This window comes from Schistocerca americana, chromosome 1 (assembly GCF_021461395.2).
Source record: "Schistocerca americana isolate TAMUIC-IGC-003095 chromosome 1, iqSchAmer2.1, whole genome shotgun sequence".
NCBI lineage: Eukaryota > Metazoa > Arthropoda > Insecta > Orthoptera > Acrididae > Schistocerca > Schistocerca americana.
The window spans coordinates 147,600,099-147,622,381 of NC_060119.1; the positions used below are offsets into that span (position 1 = coordinate 147,600,099).

The 22,283-nt window shown below is 45.4% G+C and overlaps 1 protein-coding gene across 4 annotated transcripts in view; it reads left to right on the plus strand.

Annotated features, from left to right (window-relative positions):
* Positions 1 to 22,283, plus strand: part of LOC124551307 (protein-tyrosine sulfotransferase-like) — a 911,580-nt gene that overhangs the window by 635,915 nt on the left and 253,382 nt on the right. The window contains exon 5 of one of the 4 annotated variants that reach the window (XM_047126327.1): positions 13,073 to 13,129. The exons of the other annotated variants lie outside the window; for them this stretch is intronic. The gene's annotated coding sequence lies outside the window, so the exon portion shown is untranslated. The remainder of the gene's footprint in view (positions 1 to 13,072; positions 13,130 to 22,283) is intronic. 4 annotated transcript variants of the gene reach the window in all.

Sequence of the window (22,283 nt, forward strand, 5' to 3'; positions counted from 1 at the left end):
GACAGTTTCGGAACTTCATGGTTGTTGGGGTTTGCTTTGCAGTTGTTTGAGTTATTGTGTTTTCATTGAACCAAGTGAAGAAGTGCGAACTCAACTTTTAGAACGTTCAAAAGTGACTGCTAACGACATTTATAGGATTTGGTTACTTGTCAAATGTAATTATCTGTCATAGTTGTTGAACTCCGGCAACAGCTAAGTATCCTTGCACCAGTATTATTCTAACACACATTACTCCGTAACATCGGACCTGAACATATCCTGCTCTGAAGCATATTCTGTCTAAAGTTAAGACCATAGTCTTTTGACAGTACGTGGCAGTGGTTGTATCTGTCTGCTGAAATAACTGTAAAGACCTAACGTTGGATCCTAACAAAAACGCCAGGAAGCAATCAAGTCTTCATATCCTAATCTACATAAGTCTGCGAGCGCTGCAATAAACGTATTGTATTGCACTGTAAGCAAACAGATTTTATGCCTCAGCAGAGATTCACTGACTGGACAGTTGTGGTCTTGCTTGAAAACAGGCAACGATTATGACACGCCCCACAAACTCGTCCCGGGTAATAATACCAATTTCGGCTCGTGCGCAAACACAATCTCCGGGCGACACAGCCCTTCCCATGTGAAAGAGAGCAAGCGGCTTCATAGAACATTCGTTTCTTTTTGATTATGTCGCCACAGGTATGCAGTTGTGGTCGGGATTGTTAAGGCACAAAAACGTTCCGTTGAACTTCCTGACAGGCAGCTTCCCCTCCCTAATATCTTATTTCCCTCTCTAATATCTTATTCCCCTCTCAGCACTGGAACGAAGTTTTGATTGGTATCAAATATTGGTACCATCTGCTTCTATCTCTAGATCAGCTACAGTCCTCAGTATTTACACTCTAGTCCATAATTTGAGGGATCCGCTAGAACCACGTAGCAGCATGAGGAACGGCCGTGATATTACCACTAAGAGATGCGTTGGGAAAATTGTAACATGTATCAGTATTGAATGGATTCGTGGTGTACTGGGGATGAATCATCCGCTGTAACACTTCCAGTATCCGGTGTAGTCACTGTCGACAAACTGGACGTCAACAGAAATGTGATTGCCTGCATAGCACTACGTGATACACAGTGACTCCGCATACTGTGTGTCAGACCGTCCAGCATAATTATCTTATGGTAACACACCTATAGTGCATAAGCCGTACTCGATGGCGATTTAATGGTTGTTAGCCCTTTGCCTATATTGTCCATATGTGTTCAGTCTAATTGATCGACGTATGGTTTCGTCACGTTACAGGTACTTGTTCAATAGTTCACCCCTATGGAACCGCCACATTTTCCATCAGGTGGAAGCCAGATTCATACACACTACGAAAATTCGGACATAAATCTGCAGCAGGTACAATACTTTCGGAAATCACATCCAGTGACATAACATATGCCATTCTAGAAAAGAACCGGGATATCGCTGTATCGCTTGCTTTGAACGATATTGGTAATACAGTGCCTGGAAAAAAAAGTGAAGTATCCAGAAGGGGAGGAAGAAACGAAACTTGACGGGTTGAGAGCGTATGTGATATGATTTCAGTTATTACAAGATCGAGTCAAATTTGCGAAGGACTTAGTAATATGAACCCACTTAGCAACAAGATGTTTCATCCCATCTGGCCTGAATGCATGCACTGATTCGGTTGGGAAAGGTGTCATAAAACCACTGTATCCTCTCCCGAGGCAAGCTGGCCCACAGTTGTCTTAACTAGTCCGTGATATCCTGGATACTGTGCTGATCCGACAGCTGCTCTGTCTGGAACAGGTATGGGTATCTTATTGACCGTGGGAGTACCTCAGCATCACACACATAGACCATAGAGAAACTTTCCATGTGTGGACGAGCATTGTCCTGTTGAAAAATAGCGTAATGACAGGTAGAACATGAGGGTGCAGAATGTCCGTGCTGTCAAAGTTCCCTCAATTACTACCAACCCTGACTGGAAGTCGTACCTGATGACTCCCCACACCATGACTCAAAGAGCCACACTGCTGTGGGTCTCAAAAACGTTGGAAGAATGGAACCTCCCCCAGGTTGCTGTCATAGTCGCCGGCGATGGCCGTCCTGGAAAGTTCAGAACCGCGATTCGTCGCTGAACTCGTTGCGATGCCATTCACCAGCAGTTCCTGCTTCTCGGTCTCAGCACTACTCCAAAGGGAGTCGTTTGTGTTCTAATGTTGCTGACAGCCTACCCATTGGGCAGTAATGTCCTAGTTTCCTATGAGTGACGTGGGATGACGCAGAATGTTGGAAGGACTCCATTCTGCAGATATGATGGGGCACAATACAACGATCCTCAGTTGGGTTGGTGATACGCAGCCGGCCGCGGTGGCCGTGCGGCTCTAGGCACTCCAGTCAGGAGCCGCGCTGCTGCTACGGTCGCAGGTTCGAATCCTGCCTCGGACATGGATGTGTGTGATGTCCTTAGGTTAGTTAGGTTTAAGTAGTTCTAAGTTCTAGGGGACTGATGACCACAGCAGTTGAGTCCCATAGTGCTCAGAGCCATTTGAACCATTTTGGTGATACGCGTTCGATCTGAACCCCTGATTCCCGCCCTCGGGCGGGTTTACAGGTTGGGCTCCGCCTTGCGTCTTTTCGCCGTGATTTTCAGCTTCCTTCTTTGTCCTGTCTCACGTTCTCTCCCCAACACAGCCCCCCCCCCCCCTCTTAGTTAGTTCTTAGGCCCCCGATTCCGATGGATCTCCGCCGAGAACCGAAAGATTCCGTTCCCCCGATGGTGTTCAGTTGTTTCTTCCGCCGAATTTTATGGGAGTTTCGGGACGCTGTTGTTTTTTACACCAATGGCTCTAAATCTGCTGATCTTGTGGGATATGCCTTCACGTCATCTGTTGGCATGGAAGATCATCTCCTGCCAACTGGGGTGTTTACTGCGGAATTGATGGCAATTTCCCAGGCCCTTACCTTAACCATATTAAGCAGTCCCAACTCAACCGCGTTTTGTTATGTACGGACTCGGTGAGTAGCCTTCAGGCTATTGACTGGTGTTTTTCCCACCATACCCTGGTCTCGGCCATCCATGATCGTCTCGCTGATCTTCACCACGCTGCTTGTTCCATTGATTTCCTGTGGGTCCCTGGGCATGTGGGTATCCCAAGTAATGACCTTGCTGATCGTTTGGCTGGGGGAGCAATCACTTATCCCCCCTTCCCTGTAACCCCTCCTGCGGCGGATTTACGGCTTCATATGAAATCGTACTTCGCACAATCATGGGCCAACTCTAGGGAGGCTACCTCCCTGTCTAAAAGCTTCGTGCGATTAGGGTGACACCTGTCTCGTGGCGCTCTTCCTTCCGCGTCTCCCGAGAGGACTCGACCACCCTGTGTCGTCTCCGCATCTGCCATACCCCGCTGACCCATGGTTTTGTTTTGCGTAATGAGCCACCCCTACTTTGTGGTTGTGGGGCCTTCCAGTCAGTAGCCCACATTTTGGTGGAATGCCCCATTCTTTTGGCTCTGCGTACTAAACACGGACTTCCCCGCACTTTACCTTTAATATTGGCAGACGATTCCCGGATGGTGAAACTGGTTCTCAGTTTCCTCCGTGAAAGTGGTTTTTATTTTCAGTTCTAAGGTGTTTAATCTCCCTCTGGAGTAGGGGAAGGGCATTGAGGGTTGGGGTGTCTCCCACTTTACGCTGTGTTTGAAGAGTCCTGACTCCCCTCCCAGGCCAAGATCCTCTTTTCTCTCCCTTTTACTCTCTTTTTATCGCCTTTTAGATTTGGTTAGTCTCCTTTTAAAATACGCGCTTTTACATCGTAGTGGTTGAATGCTTTTAAATAGCAAGTGGTCTTGCCTGTACTGCATCAGAGGTGGGCCGTTTCCTGCCTCTAGCATAGCCTTGGGGTTGCCCACTTGCCGACTTCCCTCCTTTTGTTTTCACCATTGACAACACGTTGCACTTTCACGTTTTTTAGCCTTTTACCTTTTATCGTTATGACTCTTCTGAGATCTAAATCCGTCCGAATGGACTACCTTTGAAACAAGTGACCGATGAGGGTGCTGTTTGGTCCCTTCAACCCCCAATCAACCAACCAACCATCGACCGGAACCTTTACAACGAGTGTGCATGCCCTCACGTTACTGTGCAGTCCAACAATGGGATACTGTGACATGCAAATGCACTACAAATCTGGATACTGCTCGGTTCGACCATCAGGACAGAAGGAGACGCACAATGAGGCCTCTTTCAAACAGTGTCAGGTGCTGATAACGCTGTCTTACGCAAGAACCGATACCTCCGTGTCCTTATCATCGATCACTCAATATATGACGCTGGTCATCCTCCGAGTATGGTAACATCACTAAACAGAAACAACGCTAATGCACTCTGTTCGCCGTTCCACCTGTCACAGAGAGTTACAAATCTAATCATTTACACAACAGGCGATGGTGTGTGTGTGTGAACGGAGTTGAATTGACATACGACCACGTGTGCTGGGTGCCTGTCTGAGGGGCACTGTACAGCACTAGATGGCGAGATGGAGGGTGAGCAAGCTGTGACAGCCCCACTCATCCACCTTACGACAGGTAACGGCAGTGGTACTCGCAGACGGTAACTGCGATGTGGTCTAGAGTGGCCATCACTTCACAGACGAAGACTGCACTGTAGTTCCTTCTCTAGATTGTCGCACAATGACAAAATGGTAGATATCGAAATAGATGACAGAGGGATAGAAAGACAATTAAAATCGCTCAAAAGAGGAAAGGCCGCTGGATCCTGATGGGATGCCAGTCAGATTTTACACGGAGTACGCGAAGGAACTTGCCCCCCCCTTCTTGCAGCGGTGTACCGTAGGTCTCTAGAAGAGCGTAGCGTTCCAAAACATTGGAAATGGGCTCAGGTCATCCCCGTTTTCAAGAAGGGATGTCGAACAGATGTGCAGAACTATAGACCTATATGTCTAACGTCGATCAGTTGTAGCATTTTGGAACTCGTATTATGTTGGAGTATAATGATTTTTCTGGAGACTAGAAATCTACTCTGTAGGAATCAGAATGGGTTTCGAAAAAGAGGATCGTGTGAAACCCAGCTCTCGCTATTCGTCCACGAGACTCAGAGGGCCATAGACACGGGTTCCCAGATAGATGCCGTGTTTCTTGACTTCGGGAAGGCGTTTGATACAGTTCACCAGAGTCGTTTAATGAACAAAATAAGAGCATATGGACTATCAGACCAATTGTGTGAGTGAATTGAAGAGTTCCTAGATAACAGAACGCAGTATGTCATTCTCAATGGAGAGAAGTGTTCCGAAGTAAGAGTGATTTAAGGTGTGCCGCAGGGGAGTGTCGGAGGACCGTTGTTATTCACAGTATTCACAATATTCAGTAGCTCGGTACGGGCTTTTGTCGAAGTTTGTTGAGGCTTTTTGCGGATGATGCTGTAGTATATCGAGAGGTTGTAACAATGGAAAATTGTACTGAAATGCAGGAGAATCTGCAACGTATTTACGCATGGTGCAGGGAATGGCAATTGAATCTCAATGTAGACAAGTGTAATGTCCTGGGAATACATAGAAAGAAAGGGCCTTTATCATTTAGCTACAATATAGCAGGTCAGCAACTGGAAGCAGTTAATTCCATAAATTATCTGGGAATAGGCATTAGGAGTGATTTAAAATGGAACGACCTTATAAAATTAATCGTCGGTAAAGCAGATGCCAGTCTGAGATTCATTGGAAGAATCCTAAGGAAATTCAATCCGATAACAAAGGAAGTAGGTTACAGTACACTTGTTCGCCCACTGGTTGAATACTGCTCAGCAGTATGGAATACGTACCAGATAGGGTTGATAGAAGAGATAGAGAAGATCCAACAGAGGGCAGTGCTCTTCGTTACAGGATTATTTAGTAATCGCGAAAGCGTTACGAAGATGATAGATAAACTCCAGTGGAAGACTCTGCAAGAGAGACGCTCAGTAGCTCGGTACGGGCTTTTGTTGAAGTTTCGAGAACATACCTTTACCGAGGAGTCAAGCAGTATATTGCTCCCTCCTATGTATATCTTGCGAAGAGATCATGAGGATACAGTCAGGGAGATTAGAGCCCACACAGAGGTATACCGACAATCTTTCTTTCCACGAACAATACGAGACTGGAATAGAAGGGAGAACCGATAGAGGTACTCAAAGTACTGTCCGCCACACACCGTCAGGTGGCTTGCGGAGTATGGATGTAGATGTCGATGTACTATGCACCAACTACCCATGTAGACCGAATAGCAACTCTGGACAGCTGCCAGAGGATCAGCTATAGCATCATGGCTTCTGCATATGAGCTCGTTGCTCGTTGTCCCATTGCACAGAGAATGAGTAGGCTGCTGATTGCAGGAGCGCTGCATGAAGTGGATGGGGGGATGTCACAGTGGTCCTGTTCTACTATTAAGGATTTTCAATGGTTTATTGTTTATAGTATTTTTATTACCCAAAATGGGAAAAAGTTCATAACATGCTTTAACATTATGAATTGTTTGTATTTTGCAAAGCTCTATATGCAAGATGTATCATCATCGTGTTTTATCAGCATCAATATGTGCTGGTGCCTCACCGCACGTTTCGCACATTCCTTAAATATTGTCCTTGGGTGAAATTTTAGCCTAATTGGGTGGCTACTTAACTAAACAGTTTGCATTTCAAATAGATTTGAGCTGATTAGAACGGTATTTCATACAGAACTGTGGCGGTTTTGCAGTTGTTCGTAAACAGCTCCTTTGCGGACCGACATTTACTAGAACGTTTTTTCTTCACGATGACGTTATATTACCACAGTTTTCGGTGTCAGTTATGATGTATCCTTTATTATCCGAGCACACTACCTATATAATCGACGACTCTGGCTGTTAATATTACATCATGCCAGAGACATGCCCAAAAGCTCCGGTAGACCATGTTGAAGTGTCTTCCGAATGACACCAGGCTCAAACCTCATACTACCTGCTGTTCGTTCGTAGTAACTAGTCACCCTATCCTCTTATTAAGAAACAACGAATTAAGCCTAGAAAACATAAAGAAGTATCTTAAGAAAATTCTTCCCTGTATATTTGAGAGTGAGCAACGAGTTTTAAAATAATCATTGTTTCGCTGGCGGCACTTGTCACATCGCTATCCCAGGTGTGCGTTTTTACTTACCACCAGGTGGAGTGTAGCTGGTCAAGCCACAAAGCCGGGACCCTACTGTTCCTATTGTCGCCCGCGGTGGGCATCCGCTGAGTCACCTGGTGGCATTGTCTAGGGAAATGCATTTTCAAGGTTAACAGCTTACACAACAATCTCTCAAAGCCAGCATTGCACAATCTAATGTGAGGTGTAGGATCAAGTTGTTGCAGTGTTGTCTGAAATAAGGCAGGTGCTGCGGTGCTTGGATACCTTCCGGCTCTTAAGGAGTTAGTAATCCTGGCGCTAGGCCGTAGAACATGGGAGGTCTTCGATATATGTTCCTCTCCCTTATAGTGTCTTCACCTCAGCCACGAAATGACACTACGGGTGACATTTAGCTCATCTTGTATAGATAGTAATATGTCTAATCTGCCAGTGTTGTGAATACGCGTAAAGTCATCCAAATGTTTTAGAAAAACATTGTGAATTACCTCCAAGAAAACGATGTATTGACACATAGTCAACACGACTGGCTCCTTGTTCACACGCAGTAACGAATGCTATCGATAGGGGATGTCAAATTACAGTGTTCAAAAAAATTAGGGGAACACGTGAATCAGAGTCCGGTATGGTAAACATAGGCGTTACTTGTGTTGTCATTGTATGGTTTGAGATCTTCGCTTTCAACGTTGGCAACATTTAAAATCATTCGCCATGTATTGCCTGTGACCTCCCCCCCCCCCCCCCTTCCCCTCCCGCCGCCGGCCGTTGTGGCCGTGCAGAAGGCGCTTCAGCCCGGAACCGCGCTGCTGCTACGGTCGCAGGTTCGAATCCTGCCTCGGGCATGGATCTGTGATGTCCTTTGGTCACTTAGGTTTAAGTACTTCTAAGTCTAGGGACTGATGACCTTAGATGTTAAGTCCCACAGTGCTAAGAACCATTTTTTTTTGACCCCCGCAACGAGGTGAGTACTGGTGTCCCAGTGTTTCCTATTTAGGTACACAGATGGCAGTTGTCATTTGTGGACGTCGTAATCAACCAGAGCACATGAAATGCGACATCTTAATGCAGTGCAAGTAGTAAGGGGTGTCTATTTGATCCACAAAGGATCTTTTGGTCTTGTTGTTGCAGGTGCCAATACATCGCCATGTGCCATCCATAAATTGCGGACGCGCTAAAGGGAGACAGGTCAGTATAAGCAAGGCAAGTTGGACAAGTTCACCGACACATTACAACGCACATGAAGGTCGATGTCTAGCCATCTCTGCGTTGCTGTCTCGTACAGATTGAGCAAGACGATCTCAGAAAGACCACTTCAGCCGCTGCGTCCCATCTGACTGTAATGAACAGATGACAGGCGTGTCCAGTTGTCCTCTCACGCAAGGTGATGGCCGTGTTCGTGTGCGGAGACCCTTGGTGAGCTGTTCCTGCCAATGTTGTCCAGAAAATCGACAGATTCGGCCAAAGCTCTGTGATGTGCGGAGGCTTCATTGTCGACACCCATACGGATCTTGTCGTTGTCTGTGGTCGCTTTACGGCCAGGCAGTACATCGAACAGATTCTGTTGTACCATGTGGTGGCTGCTGCTGACATTGGTACTGAATGCCTTCTAATGCCGGAGCCCTTGTATCTTGCGAAGCCTGGACACTGAAGTAATGGAATGGCCGGCCGTGAGTGCCGACCTAAACGCCATCGTGCATACGTGGGACATGCTTCTCAGAAGTATTCGTGGCCGCCCTGTTCCACCACAGACTCTCCAAGAACTCTCCTGGGAACGGATAACGAAGGCTGACCTCCGTAGACTTATACGGAGCATGCCAAGTAGTGTCAGGCTGTGATAAACACTCATGGAGGGCATACACATTATTGAAGCTCTCAAAGTCCAGTCCAGGTTGGCCAGATGGATGTTTGTTTCCACTTTTTTTCAGTTCTATGTAGGTAAGCGATTGATGATACAATGATGTTTTGTTGTGTATTTAACTTGGGAAAGATTAAGGTATAATTTGGCAACATACCCAGTCATCAATTATTACTCTGTGGAGTGACAGTGTATTTTCAATTTTCTAGATTTCCTCACAAGTGGGTTCGTATCAAATTGCGTGCTTATGGAGTATCGTAGCAGCTGTGATTTACCGTCAAAAAGATCGCAGTTTGTACTAATTGCAGAGAGTCATCGTGTAAAACAGAAGTCATTTCTGGCGTTCCCCAAGGAAGTGTTACAGGGTGTTTGTAATCTAAATCAGTGATTTAAGAGATAATTTGAACAGACATTTTATATTGTTTCAGATTATGCTGTCATTTACCATCTAGTTATCTTATTAGAAGATCAAAACCAATTACGAAATGATTTAGGTAAAATATCTGTATCTTGCGAAAACTGGCAATTTGACTTTAAACAATGAAAAGTACGAGGTCATCCGCATGAATACTAAAAGGAATCCGTTAACTTTCGGATAAACAATAAATCACACAAATATAAAGGCTGTGAATTCAAGTAAATACTAAGGGATTACAATCAAGAATAATTTAACCCTTTCAGACCCTGGCTACAATTTTGTGCATAAACTTTTACTGTATCTTAGCTGCTATAGAAGCATTTGTTCCCAATGGAAATCTAAGGTACACATTTGTGAATGGTCAACCTTTTCATCATGCGTAAATGCTGCCAGCTGTTGGAAATCAGTATGAGAATATCAGCAAGTCAATGTAGCAGTGCGCAGCATCTCGTGACCTCCAGAATACACGGAAGTGGATGGTTCGCTCTATTCCACCGTGTAATTGAATATTGTTATTGTGTTATTGTTGAATGATCATTTTACTATTTATTACAATAGAAAATATTTCGTAATTATTTTAGTCCATAAGATGAAGCCAAGTGTACAAAGTATGTTTTACATAATGGTACAGCCGGCCGAAGTGGCCGTGCGGTTAAAGGCGCTGCAGTCTGGAACCGCAAGACCGCTACGGTCGCAGGTTCGAATCCTGCCTCGGGCATGGATGTTTGTGATGTCCTTAGGTTAGTTAGGTTTAACTAGTCCTAAGTTCTAGGGGACTAATGACCTCAGCAGTTGAGTCCCATAGTGCTCAGAGCCAGAGAGCCATAATGGTACATATTTTTATATGAATCTTGTATCTGAAGTCATTAAAAATTATATAAGAGCATAATCAGATAAAGAAAAAGTTTTAGAAAAAATTAAGGTCTGAAAGGTTAAATTGGGACGACCACATAGATAATGTTGTGGGGGAAGTGAGCTAAAAACTGTGTTTTATTGGCAGAACACTTAGTAGATTTAAGAAATCGGCTATTTTTAAAGTGAAAGCCTGCACTAAGCTATTCCATCCTCTTCCGGGATATTGCTGTGCAGTACGGGATCCTTATCAGATAGGGTTGACGGAGGACATCGAAAAACTCCAAAGAAGGACAGATCGTTCTTTTACTATTGGGGAACAGATGAGAGAGTGTGACGATTATGATACGCGAGTTGAGGTGGAAATCATTAAAACAAAGGTGTTTTTCGTTGCGGCGAGATCTTTTGAAGAAATTTCATCTCCGTAGCTGAGATGAAGTGATTAATTGAACTACCCCTCAATATGCTTTTCCCCATATTTCTTTTGTTTATGTCTCATTTTGCATCATAGTCTTTCTATTAAATTCTGAATAATGTTAAAATTGTGAACAACATTGCAACCATAAAGTGTTTTTTATTTGCGTTGCCCGTACGATAAATGTGTGTCACCTCTTCCACATAAAATGTGGACCTCCAAACTATGAAATAAAGTCCTCCAAAAATCAAAATATAGCAAAGATTCCATTGCAAATTAGAAACGGTGCAGACCGTTAACCTACTCTCATATGATTGCGCTCTATAAAAATTTGCATTGTAGTAACTTAAAATTATTTATTTTTGGACATTAATCGTCAAACAACAAGCTCCTAGACAGTGAAGAAAGAAATCAACAAACCTAAATTTCCCAGGAAGACAGAAAGCATTGCAAAAACAAACGGAAGGAAAAATATCCTAAAAACAAAAACGAAACGAACTCTAAATGGCGAAAAGATATTCAAGGAAATGAAATGAAAGAGCAGACATTTCGAAAGGAAAAACTGAAACGAAAAATAATATAGCATTTCTTAATCATTCTTGGTATTTGTACGTATATACTAAATAGAAAAAGTTATATGAATGTTAAAATAAGTGGTCAGCGCGGCTGATTGCCATGTGAGGGCTCAGGTTCGATTCCCGGTCGGTATCATAGTTTCATCGTCACCGACGCCAAGTCGGCGAAGTGACGTCAAACAAAAAGCCTTGCACTAGGCGGCCAAACAACCACAGGTGGGGTGTCTCAGCCAATAACGCCGTACGAGCGCTTCATTTCATTTCCTTCGAATACGAAAATATTGTGTTGACGCTCACCCCTTAGGGAGAATTGAGCATTGCCATAAAATGAGAGAAATGAGTGCTCGCACGGAAAGATTTAAGCGTTCGTTATTCCCGTGCACTGTTCCAGAGTGGAATGGTACACCCACAACCAGAAAGTGATTCGACGAACACTCATAAAGCACTTAAGTGTGAATTACGGAGTAAGGATGTAGTTGTAGATGTAAGGGCAGACATCTAGTCTCTAGAGAAATACAGCTACTGTTGAAAAGTTACAACTGATTATTTGTTTCAGGCAGAGTTGCCGTTTAATTTAAGAAATTAGTGATGTCTGCCGTTCCAACCTATATTTAGAATTGCAAAGAGTAAAACACATTTTCTGCTTAGTTAATGCCTAATGCACCAATTTCCAATAAGCTCTCCCCCCTCTCCTTTCCACTGCCGTCTTTCATTTTATAATGTTGAGGCATGTCAATGATGTTAACGCGTTATGCTTTGACTGAACTGAAAAGATGCTTCAGTTTTGTAAATGAGAAGGTGGCCTATGAGATTGGGAATCAGTAATGGCTCACATTAAATTGCAACTGTGACTGATATAACATGTTATATTAATTCGGTTATGCTCGCTCTGCCGTACTGCTTGTCTACAAACTCTAATAGCGCCTACCAACAGCATCCAACATGCAGGTGAAATTCCAGAACTCTCGATCTCTGTCCACACGGACTACACGGAGCAGTCTAGAACTAGACTGCTATGTGTATTACATGTTGCTGCTACATTCAAGCCCTCATTTTGAGAGCTCTTTTATATCTGCAAATGCAAGGCAGAACTCCAGCAAAATACGTCTCGCTACTGCTTCCTAGGTCTTATTTCTCGTATTTTTACAACAGATAAACTTTTTATGAAGTTAGAGAATGTAATAGCCCTGTGTGAGTAATGTGTTTATTGGCCCCCTCGTAGCGCAGAGAACAATTGCAAACGCTGTACGTTGGAGCGTTCCGTAATTGCTGTTGCATTAATCGAGAGGGGGGAGCCGAGAGCTGAGGCTAACTGCGCGATCCGTCTTCGCAAATTGACGTATTGAGTTGCTCGGGAATTCCGGCAGGGCCACAAATCAGGGAAGAGTCCGTAACCGAACCTGCAGTGGGTTTAAAGCGGGCTGGCGATCTCTCTGGAAATTGTATTCTGATGTTGGGCACGCGCGTCAGTGGAAAAATAATGGTAGCACTTCCATTAATTGTAAAAATTGCGGTTTGATTCTCAATTGCTGGTCAAACTCACAACTAGAAAAAGTATTTTTGTTTTTGTTGTTATTTGACAATTAATGGGGCCACGTTGACCAGTATGTGTGCTGTAATCTGTGATTTCCATTATTACAAGAGGCGTTCAATAATAATATATCAAGGCAAGTTGGTTTTATTCAGGGTTCCTAAACAGCATAATATTCCCCACTCTTTTGGCTACAAAGCGCTAGTTTTCAACGTAATCTCCGTTCATTGCGACGGCCTTACTCCAACTTACTGGGAGGGCCTGTTGTTGCAGGTGCCAATACATCGCCATGTGCCATCCATAAATTGCGGACACGCTAAAGGGAGACAGGTCAGTATAAGCAAGGCAAGTTGGACAAGTTCACCGACACATTATAACGCACATGAAGGTCGATGTCTAGCCATCTCTGCGTTGCTGTCTCGTACAGATTGTGCAAGACGATCTTGATACCTCTCCAATGGTCGACGTCGGAGCCATAGTTTTGCTGCATCAGTAACTCCCCATATCCACGTACCGCTTCCTGCGGAGTGAACCAAACATATGGGAGTCGGAAGAAGCGAGATCCGGGCTGTACGTGGATGATGAAGAAGAATGCAGTGTTTCAGCGGCTGTGACAGTGTTCGACAAAGAAAATGTGACGATCAGCATCGTAACGCGCAAGCCATTCCGCACGGATGGTTCTTTATTGGCCTTTAAGCCGTCGGCACACGGACCGTGCTGTCGATCGTTAACGATGAGCGAGCCAAGTTCAACGTGCTGCTGAACGCTCAGGAACGATGTGACTTGTGCACACGGTACGTGAGTCTAAACGTGGTACCCGATCGCAACGCACTCCAGCGGAAGTTGAGGGATGTTTCTAGTTCGTAAATCACACTATTTACTCAACTGGCGCGCGTAAAATTCCCACCTTAGCTCTATTACAACGCACATTTCTTCCATCGTCCACGAAAAGGAAAGTACTATGTCCAATCAATAAGCACACAGGCTTATAAAAGTTCCATTACAAACAGTGCGGTACAAATTTGGAATACTCCTCCGCATAAGATAAACATTATTTTGTCATTCCCACATTTTAGTAAAACCCCAAGGTTAGTCTTACTTGATCACTGTGCCTACCCACTAGCAGAAACTTTGCAACATGTGCATTACGAAGCGTAAAAGAAAAAGGAGCAAAATATCTTATACAAATAGCGCAAGCTGTCCTGTAGATTAAGCCAATCGAACAGTCACCCCTCAAAAAAGGTGAACTTATATTTACATAACATCAAATATTGTAGTATATATTTATATTAAACTAATAATAAAGTATCAGAACCTAATAAAAAAGCGAATGTTGGTGTCAGTGCCAAGACGCGAACCACCGCCCCAACAAATTATTCATTAGTGAACAGTGACGCTACTCATTACGCTAAACCAACAACTCACCCTTTGTATCTAATCATATTATATTACCGTTGCTGGAAACCTTAATTGTAGAAGTGTTACTAATTGAAATTTAATTATAACAAATTGTACCACGAACAATGCGGTTTGGGTGGATCTTCAGTGTGTGGCTGCCTTCAGATAGCCTACTCTCATAATACGCAAGTTACAATAATTCTTTTGCCACGTATATGATGTTTCTCATTATTTTATTGTAACGAATCATACAGTTAATAACGGATTTTCGAGTGATTCTCAATTTGGTGGTGCTCAGAAACGGCATCTATACATTTAAGCTTGAAATGAATGCCAATATGGCGCCTCACAACTCTGTACTGAAGGGAGACGGCGTGCGTGTGACGTAGGTGGCGTTGTGCCATCTCATTGTTCAACGCTCAGACGCACGTTCAGAATATCTGACACGCCAGATATTGCTCTGCACGTTCGGAAAGACTCTCGAACGTGCTATTCCACGCTATGACGTCAGAAACTCGGCACGCTGACGCTCAACGCTCGATTGCACGGTCAGTGTGCCGACGTCTTTACGGTCTCCTTTTAGGTGGCGAGGAACCCAAGGATCACACACTTTTGAGTACCCCAACTAGTGGACGTGTGTGTCAGCACTACCAACAGAAACGTCCAGCTGAGCAGCAAGGTGTTTGTGATCCATCGATCACCTCGAATGAATGTGACAAGCTTTAGTTTACTTCCACGTCTCTTTAGAAACTCGGAGAGCGATGCTCCGGTTTTCCGCCAAAAGGAACGCAATGACACCTCTCTACTTGGAACGCACATCCGTTACAGACGCCATTTTGAAGGCTTCGTATAGCGGCGTCACGTATCGCAACGTTACGGAACTATGGGTGCTGAACTGGGAATATTTCACGATGTCCGACAACTACACTACTGGCCATTAAAATTGCTACACCAAGAAGAAATGCAGATGATAAACGGGTGTCCATTGGACAAGTATATTATACTAGAACTGACATGTGATTACATTTTCACGCAATTTGGATGCGTAGTTCCTGACAAATCAGTACCCCGAACAACCACCCCTGGCCGTAATAACGGCCTTGATACGCCTGCGCATTGAGTCAAACAGAGCTTGGATGGCGTGTACAGGTACAGCTGCCCATGCAGCTTCAACACGATACCACAGTTCATCAAGAGTAGTGACTGGCGTATTGTGACGAGCCAGTTGCTTGGCCACCATTGATCAGACGTTTTCAATTGGTGAGAGATCTGGAGAATGTGCTGGCCAGGGCAGCAGTCGAACATTTTCTGTATCCAGAAAGGCCCGTACAGGACCTGCAACATGCTGTCGTGCATTACCCTGCTGAAATGTAGTGTTCGCAGGGATCGGATGAATGGTGGAGCCACGGGTCGTAACACATCTGAAATGTAACGTCCACTGTTCAAAGTGCCGTCAATGCGAGCAAGAGGTGACCGAGACGTGTAACCAATTGCACCCCATACCATCACGCCGGGTGATACGCCAGTATGGCGATGACGAATACACGCTTCCAATGTGCGTTCACCGCGATGTCGCCAAACACGGATGCGACCATCATGATGCTGTGAACAGAACTGGATTCATCCGAATTGATGTTTTGCCATTCGTGCACCCAGGTTCGTCGTTGATTACACCATCGCAGGCGCTGCTGTCTGTGATGCAGCGTCAAGGGTAACCGCAGCCATGGTCTCCGAGCTGATAGTCCATGCTGCTGCAAACGTCATCGAACTATTCGTGCAGATGTTCGTTGTCTTGCAAACGTCCCCATCTGTTGACTCAGCGATCGAGACGTGGCTGCACGATCCGTTACAGCTATGCAGATAAGATGGCTGCCATCTCGACTGCTAGTTATACGAGCCCATTGGGATCCAGCACGGCGTTCCGTATTACCCTCCTGAACCCACCGATTCCATATTCTGCTAACAGTTATTGGATCTCGACCAACGCGAGCAGCAATGTCGCGATACGATAAAACGCAATCGCGATAGGCTACAATCCGACCTTTATGAAAGTCGGAAACGAGATAGTACGCATTTCTCCTCCTTACACAAGGCATCACAACAACGTTTCACCAGGCAACGCCGGTCAACTGCTGTTTGTGTATGAGAAATCGGTTGGAAACTTTCCTCATGTCAGCACGTTGTAGGTGTCGCCACCGGCGCCAGCCTTGTGTGATTGCTGTGAAAAGCTAATCATTTGCATATCACAACATCTTCTTCCTGTTGGTTAAATTTTGCGCCTGTAGCATATCATCTTCGTGGTGTAGCAATTTTAATGGTCAGTCGTGTAATTCCGAATTTATTGAACCGAAATTGGTCGAAGAAAAAGATGTGTTGCGTTACCTATTGAACTCCCGCCACGGTGGAAGACTTATTTCTGAACATATCATGATTGTAGCCTCATCTTCTTTCTGACGTTAATGTAGAAGTTCAGTGTATGTTTGTGGGGGGGGGGGGGGGGTGCAGGAGACAGCGCCCGTCTTTCTACTTTGCCCAGTTTACACCCTCTGCTCCGTGGGATCCCGCGTGTTTCAGGCCTCCTTTTAGTGTTCCTCCTGTCGTCCATGGGATGAAGTACCCTCAGTGCAATGGTTTCTTGTCAGTTGCAGATCCCAGTCCCCATCGCGTCGTCTTGCTGTCGCATTCCTCTTGTACTTGACTAATGTCTAAGTTGTTTACTAGAGCTTTGATGGTGGTGTTTCTATTCGCGGCCTCTCGTTGGTGGACAATGCTCTGCCTCATACAACGCAGTTGGTGTCTCTTCTAGTTTATAGATTCAGAATGAATTTAGTGAGACTTTATCATCAGACAGGATGATGTCTTGTAGCCGGAGATCGTACAAAGGAGTGATTCCCCTACGTGTATCTATATATTCCATAAGCATAATGGAGGGTATTTCTTACCAATATTCGTACCAATGTTCGAAATCTTCAGTCCAATTCCATAATGAGCGAGTGTGGAATGACTCTGCATGCTACGAAATGCGATCTAATCTCTCCTGTCGTATTCCTGCGATTCCTACGCGAGATGTACCGTGTTGACACCAAAGTAATTCTATAATATTCCTTAAATACCGGTTCTGTAGTTTTATGCGATAATATTTCTTGGAAGCAAGTCTTCTTTCTTCTGGACATCCACACTTTCGTTCCTTGAACAATTACTTAGATATTGGTATCTCCTGTACAGCTTTGTTAGGATCCTTGCAGCGTGTCCCTGAAGTGGTTCGATGTTTGCTGTAATGCCATTTTGATAAGGACTTAAAACGCTAGATGGAAGGAGGTCAGAGTTTAACGCCCCATCGACATCCATGTCAGTGTGCTCCCTGCCGCCGTTGGATAAGCAGCTGAGCAGCAAGTCGTATACTCCTAGCTCACTCATTTGTTACATAGTTTAATTCTTAATTTCTTTGCGTGTTTTTGGTACTTGCTTTGTTTAATTCATAAATTTCGGGCGTATTATAGTATTTGAGAGTGTAGCATCGCGTTTTAGTACCTGAATAGTGTAAATTCGCGTAGTCTCCTTCCGCCGCCGAGCAGTGTCAGCAGTGCGCAAGTAGCAGCATTACTGCATTTACTAGGCAATCTTGTATTTTAATAACCGTTTAAATTTTGTTGATTTGTTTGCGCTCTTTGTAGATTAGTTCAGACGTTCTTTGCAAAACAGTTTTTAGCATGGATAGGGACTGCAACTGCTGTGTTCGGATGCAGGCTGAGTTGGCATCCCTTCGCTCCCAGCTTCAGGCAGTGTTGGCTTCGGTCACACAGCTTGAGGCTGTTGCCAATGGGCATCACTGTGGGGGTCCGGATGGGGGTTTGTCGGGGACGGCCAGCTCGTCCCACGCATCCCCTGATCGGACTACGACTGTGGTTGCCCGGGATACTGCCCGCATTGAGGCTGATCTCTCACCTGTGGTAGAGTGGGAGGTCGTCTCGAGGTGTGGCAGGGGGCGAAAGACATTCCGGAGGGCTGAACGGAAAGCCTCTCCAGTTTGTCTGACGAACCGGTTTCAGACTCTGTCTCAGGCTGATACTGATCTTCGGCCTGACATGGCTGCTTGTCCTGTTCCAGAGGTTGACCCTCAGTCTGCAAGATCCGGGCAGTTGCAGAGGGTGGGCTTACTGGTAGTTGGGAGCTCCAACTTCAGGCGTGTAATGGGGCCCCTTAGGGATATGGCAGCAAGAGGGGAAGAAAACCAATGTGCACTCCGTGTGCATACCGGGGGGAGTCATTCCAGATGTGGAAAGGGTCCTTCCGGATGCCATGAAGGGTACAGGGTGCACCCATCTGCAGGTGGTCGCCCATGTCGGCGCCAATGATGTGTGTCGCTATGGATCGGAGGAAATCCTCTCTGGCTTCCGGCGGCTATCTGATTTGGTGAAGACTGCCAGTCTCGCTAGCGGGATGAAAGCAGAGCTCACCATCTGCAGCATCGTCGACAGGACTGACTGCGGACCTTTGGTCCAGAGCCGAGTGGAGGGTCTGAATCAGAGGCTGAGACGGTTCTGCGACCGTGTGGACTGCAGATTCCTCGACTTGCGCCATAGGGTGGTGGGGTTTCGGGTTCGGCTGGATAGGTCAGGAGTCCACTACACGCAACAAGCGGCTACACGGGTAGCAGGGGTTGTGTGTCGTGGGCTGGGCGGTTTTTTTAGGTTAGATGGCCTTGGGCAAATACAGAAAGGGCAACAGCCTCAACGTGTGCGGGGCAAAGTCAGGACATGCGGAGACCAAGCAGCAATCGGTATTATAATTGTCAACTGTCGAAGCTGCGTTGGTAAAGTACCAGAACTTCAAGCGCTGATAGAAAGCACCGAAGCTGAAATCGTTATAGGCACAGAAAGCTGGCTTAAGCCAGAGATAAATGCTGCCGAAATTTTTACAAAGGTACAGACGGTGTTTAGAAAGGATAGATTGCATGCAACCGGTGGTGGAGTGTTCGTCGCTGTTAGTAGTAGATTATCCTGTAGTGAAGTAGAAGTGGATAGTTCCTGTGAATTATTATGGGTGGAGGTTACACTCAACAACCGAACTAGGTTAATAATTGGCTCCTTTTACCGACCTCCCGACTCAGCAGCATTAGTGGCAGAACAACTGAGAGAAAATTTGGAATACATTTCACATAAATTTTCTCAGCATGTTACAGTCTTAGGTGGAGATTTCAATTTACCAGATATAGACTGGGACACTCAGATGTTTAGGACGGATGGTAGGGACAGAGCATCGAGTGACATTATACTGGGTGCACTATCCGAAAATTACCTCGAGCAATTAAACAGAGAACCGACTCGTGGAGATAACATCTTGGACCTACTGATAACAAACAGACCCGAACTTTTCGACTCTGTATGTACAGAACAGGGAATCAGTGATCATAAGGCCGTTGCAGCATCCCTGAATATGGAAGTTAATAGGAATATAGAAAAAGGGAGGAAGGTTTATCTGTTTAGCAAGAGTAATAGAATGGCTCTGAGCACTATGGGACTTAACAGCTGTGGTTATCAGTCCCCTGGAACTTAGAACTACTTAAACCTAACTAACCTAAGGACATCACACACATCCATGCCCGAGGCAGGATTCGAACCTGCGACCGTAGCAGTCGCGCGGTTCCGGACTGCGCGCCTAGAACCGCGAGACCACCGCGGCCGGCAAGAGTAATAGAAGGCAGATTTCAGACTACCTAACAGATCAAAACGAAAATTTCTGTTCCGACACTGACAATGTTGAGTGTTTATGGAAAAAGTTCAAATGGTTCAAATGGCTCTGAGCACTATGGGACTCAACTGCTGAGGTCATTAGTCCCCTAGAACTTAGAACTAGTTAAACCTAACTAACCTAAGGACATCACAAACATCCATGCCCGAGGCAGGATTCGAACCTGCGACCGTAGCGGTCTTGCGGTTCCAGACTGCAGCGCCTTTAACCGCACGGCCACTTCGGCCGGCTGGAAAAAGTTCAAGGCAATCGTAAAATGCGTTTTAGACAGGTACGTGCCGAGTAAAACTGTGAGGGACGGGAAAAACCCACCGTGGTACAACAATAAAGTTAGGAAACTACTGCGAAAGCAAAGAGAGCTCCACTCCAAGTTTAAACGCAGCCAAAACCTCTCAGACAAACAGAAGCTAAACGATGTCAAAGTTAGCGTAAGGAGGGCTATGCGTGAAGCGTTCAGCGAATTCGAAAGTAAAATTCTATGTACCGACTTGACAGAAAATCCTAGGAAGTTCTGGTCTTACGTTAAATCAGTAAGTGGCTCGAAACAGCATATCCAGACACTACGGGATGATGATGGCATTGAAACAGAGGATGACACGCGTAAAGCTGAAATACTAAACACCTTTTTCCAAAGCTGTTTCACAGAGGAAGACCGCACTGCAGTTCCTTCTCTAAATCCTCGCACAAACGAAAAAATGGCTGACATCGAAATAAGTGTCCAAGGAATAGAAAAGCAACTGGAGTCACTCAATAGAGGAAAGTCCACTGGACCTGACGGGATACCAATTCGATTCTACACAGAGTACGCGAAAGAACTTGCCCCCCTTCTAACAGCCGTATACCGCAAGTCTCTAGAGGAACGGAGGGTTCCAAATGATTGGAAAAGAGCACAGATAGTCCCAGGCTTCAAGAAGGGTCGTCGAGCAGATGCGCAAAACTATAGACCTATATCTCTGACGTCGATCTGTTGTAGAATTTTAGAACATGTTTTTTGCTCGAGTATCATGTCGTTTTTGGAAACCCAGAATCTACTATGTAGGAATCAACATGGATTCCGGAAACAGCGATCGTGTGAGACCCAACTAGCTTTATTTGTTCATGAGACCCAGAAAATATTAGATACAGGCTCCCAGGTAGATGCTATTTTTCTTGACTTCCCGAAGGCGTTCGATACAGTTTCGCACTGTCGCCTGATAAACAAAGTAAGAGCCTACGGAATATCAGACCAGCTGTGTGGCTGGATTGAAGAGTTTTTAGCAAACAGAACACAGCATGTTGTTATCAATGGAGAGACGTCTACAGACGTTAAAGTAACCTCTGGCGTGCCACAGGGGAGTGTTATGGGACCATTGCTTTTCACAATATATATAAATGACCTAGTAGATAGTGTCGGAAGTTCCATGCGGCTTTTCGCGGATGATGCTGTAGTATACAGGGAAGTTGCAGCATTAGAAAATTGTAGCGAAATGCAGGAAGATCTGCAGCGGATAGGCACTTGGTGCAGGGAGTGGCAACTGACCCTTAACATAGACAAATGTAATGTATTGCGAATACATAGAAAGAAGGATCCTTTATTGTATGATTATATGATAGCGGAACAAACACTGGTAGCAGTTACTTCTGTAAAATATCTGGGAGTATGCGTGCGGAACGATTTGAAGTGGAATGATCATATAAAATTAATTGTTGGTAAGGCGGGTACCAGGTTGAGATTCATTGGGAGAGTGCTTAGAAAATGTAGTCCATCAACAAAGGAGGTGGCTTACAAAACACTCGTTCGACCTATACTTGAGTATTGCTCATCAGTGTGGGATCCGTACCAGATCGGTCTGACGGAGGAGATAGAGAAGATCCAAAGAAGAGCGGCGTGTTTCGTCACAGGGTTATTTGGCAACCGTGATAGCGTTACGGAGGTGTTTAGCAAACTCAAGTGGCAGACTCTGCATGAGAGGCGCTCTGCATCGCGGTGTAGCTTGCTCGCCAGGTTTCGAGAGGGTGCGTTTCTGGACGAGGTATCGAATATATTGCTTCCCCCTACTTATACCTCCCGAGGAGATCACGAATGTAAAATTAGAGAGATTAGAGCGCGCACGGAGGCTTTCAGACAGTCGTTCTTCCCGCGAACCATACGCGACTGGAACAGGAAAGAGAGGTAATGACAGTGGCACGTAAAGTGCCCTCCGCCACACACCGTTGGGTGGCTTGCGGAGTATAAATGTAGATGTAGATGTAGTGGAGATAGAGCGCCGCGCGGTGTGGCCGTGCGGTTTAGGGCGCCATGTAACGGAGTGCGCGGCCCCTCCCGCCGGAGGTTCGAGTCCTCATTCGGGCATGG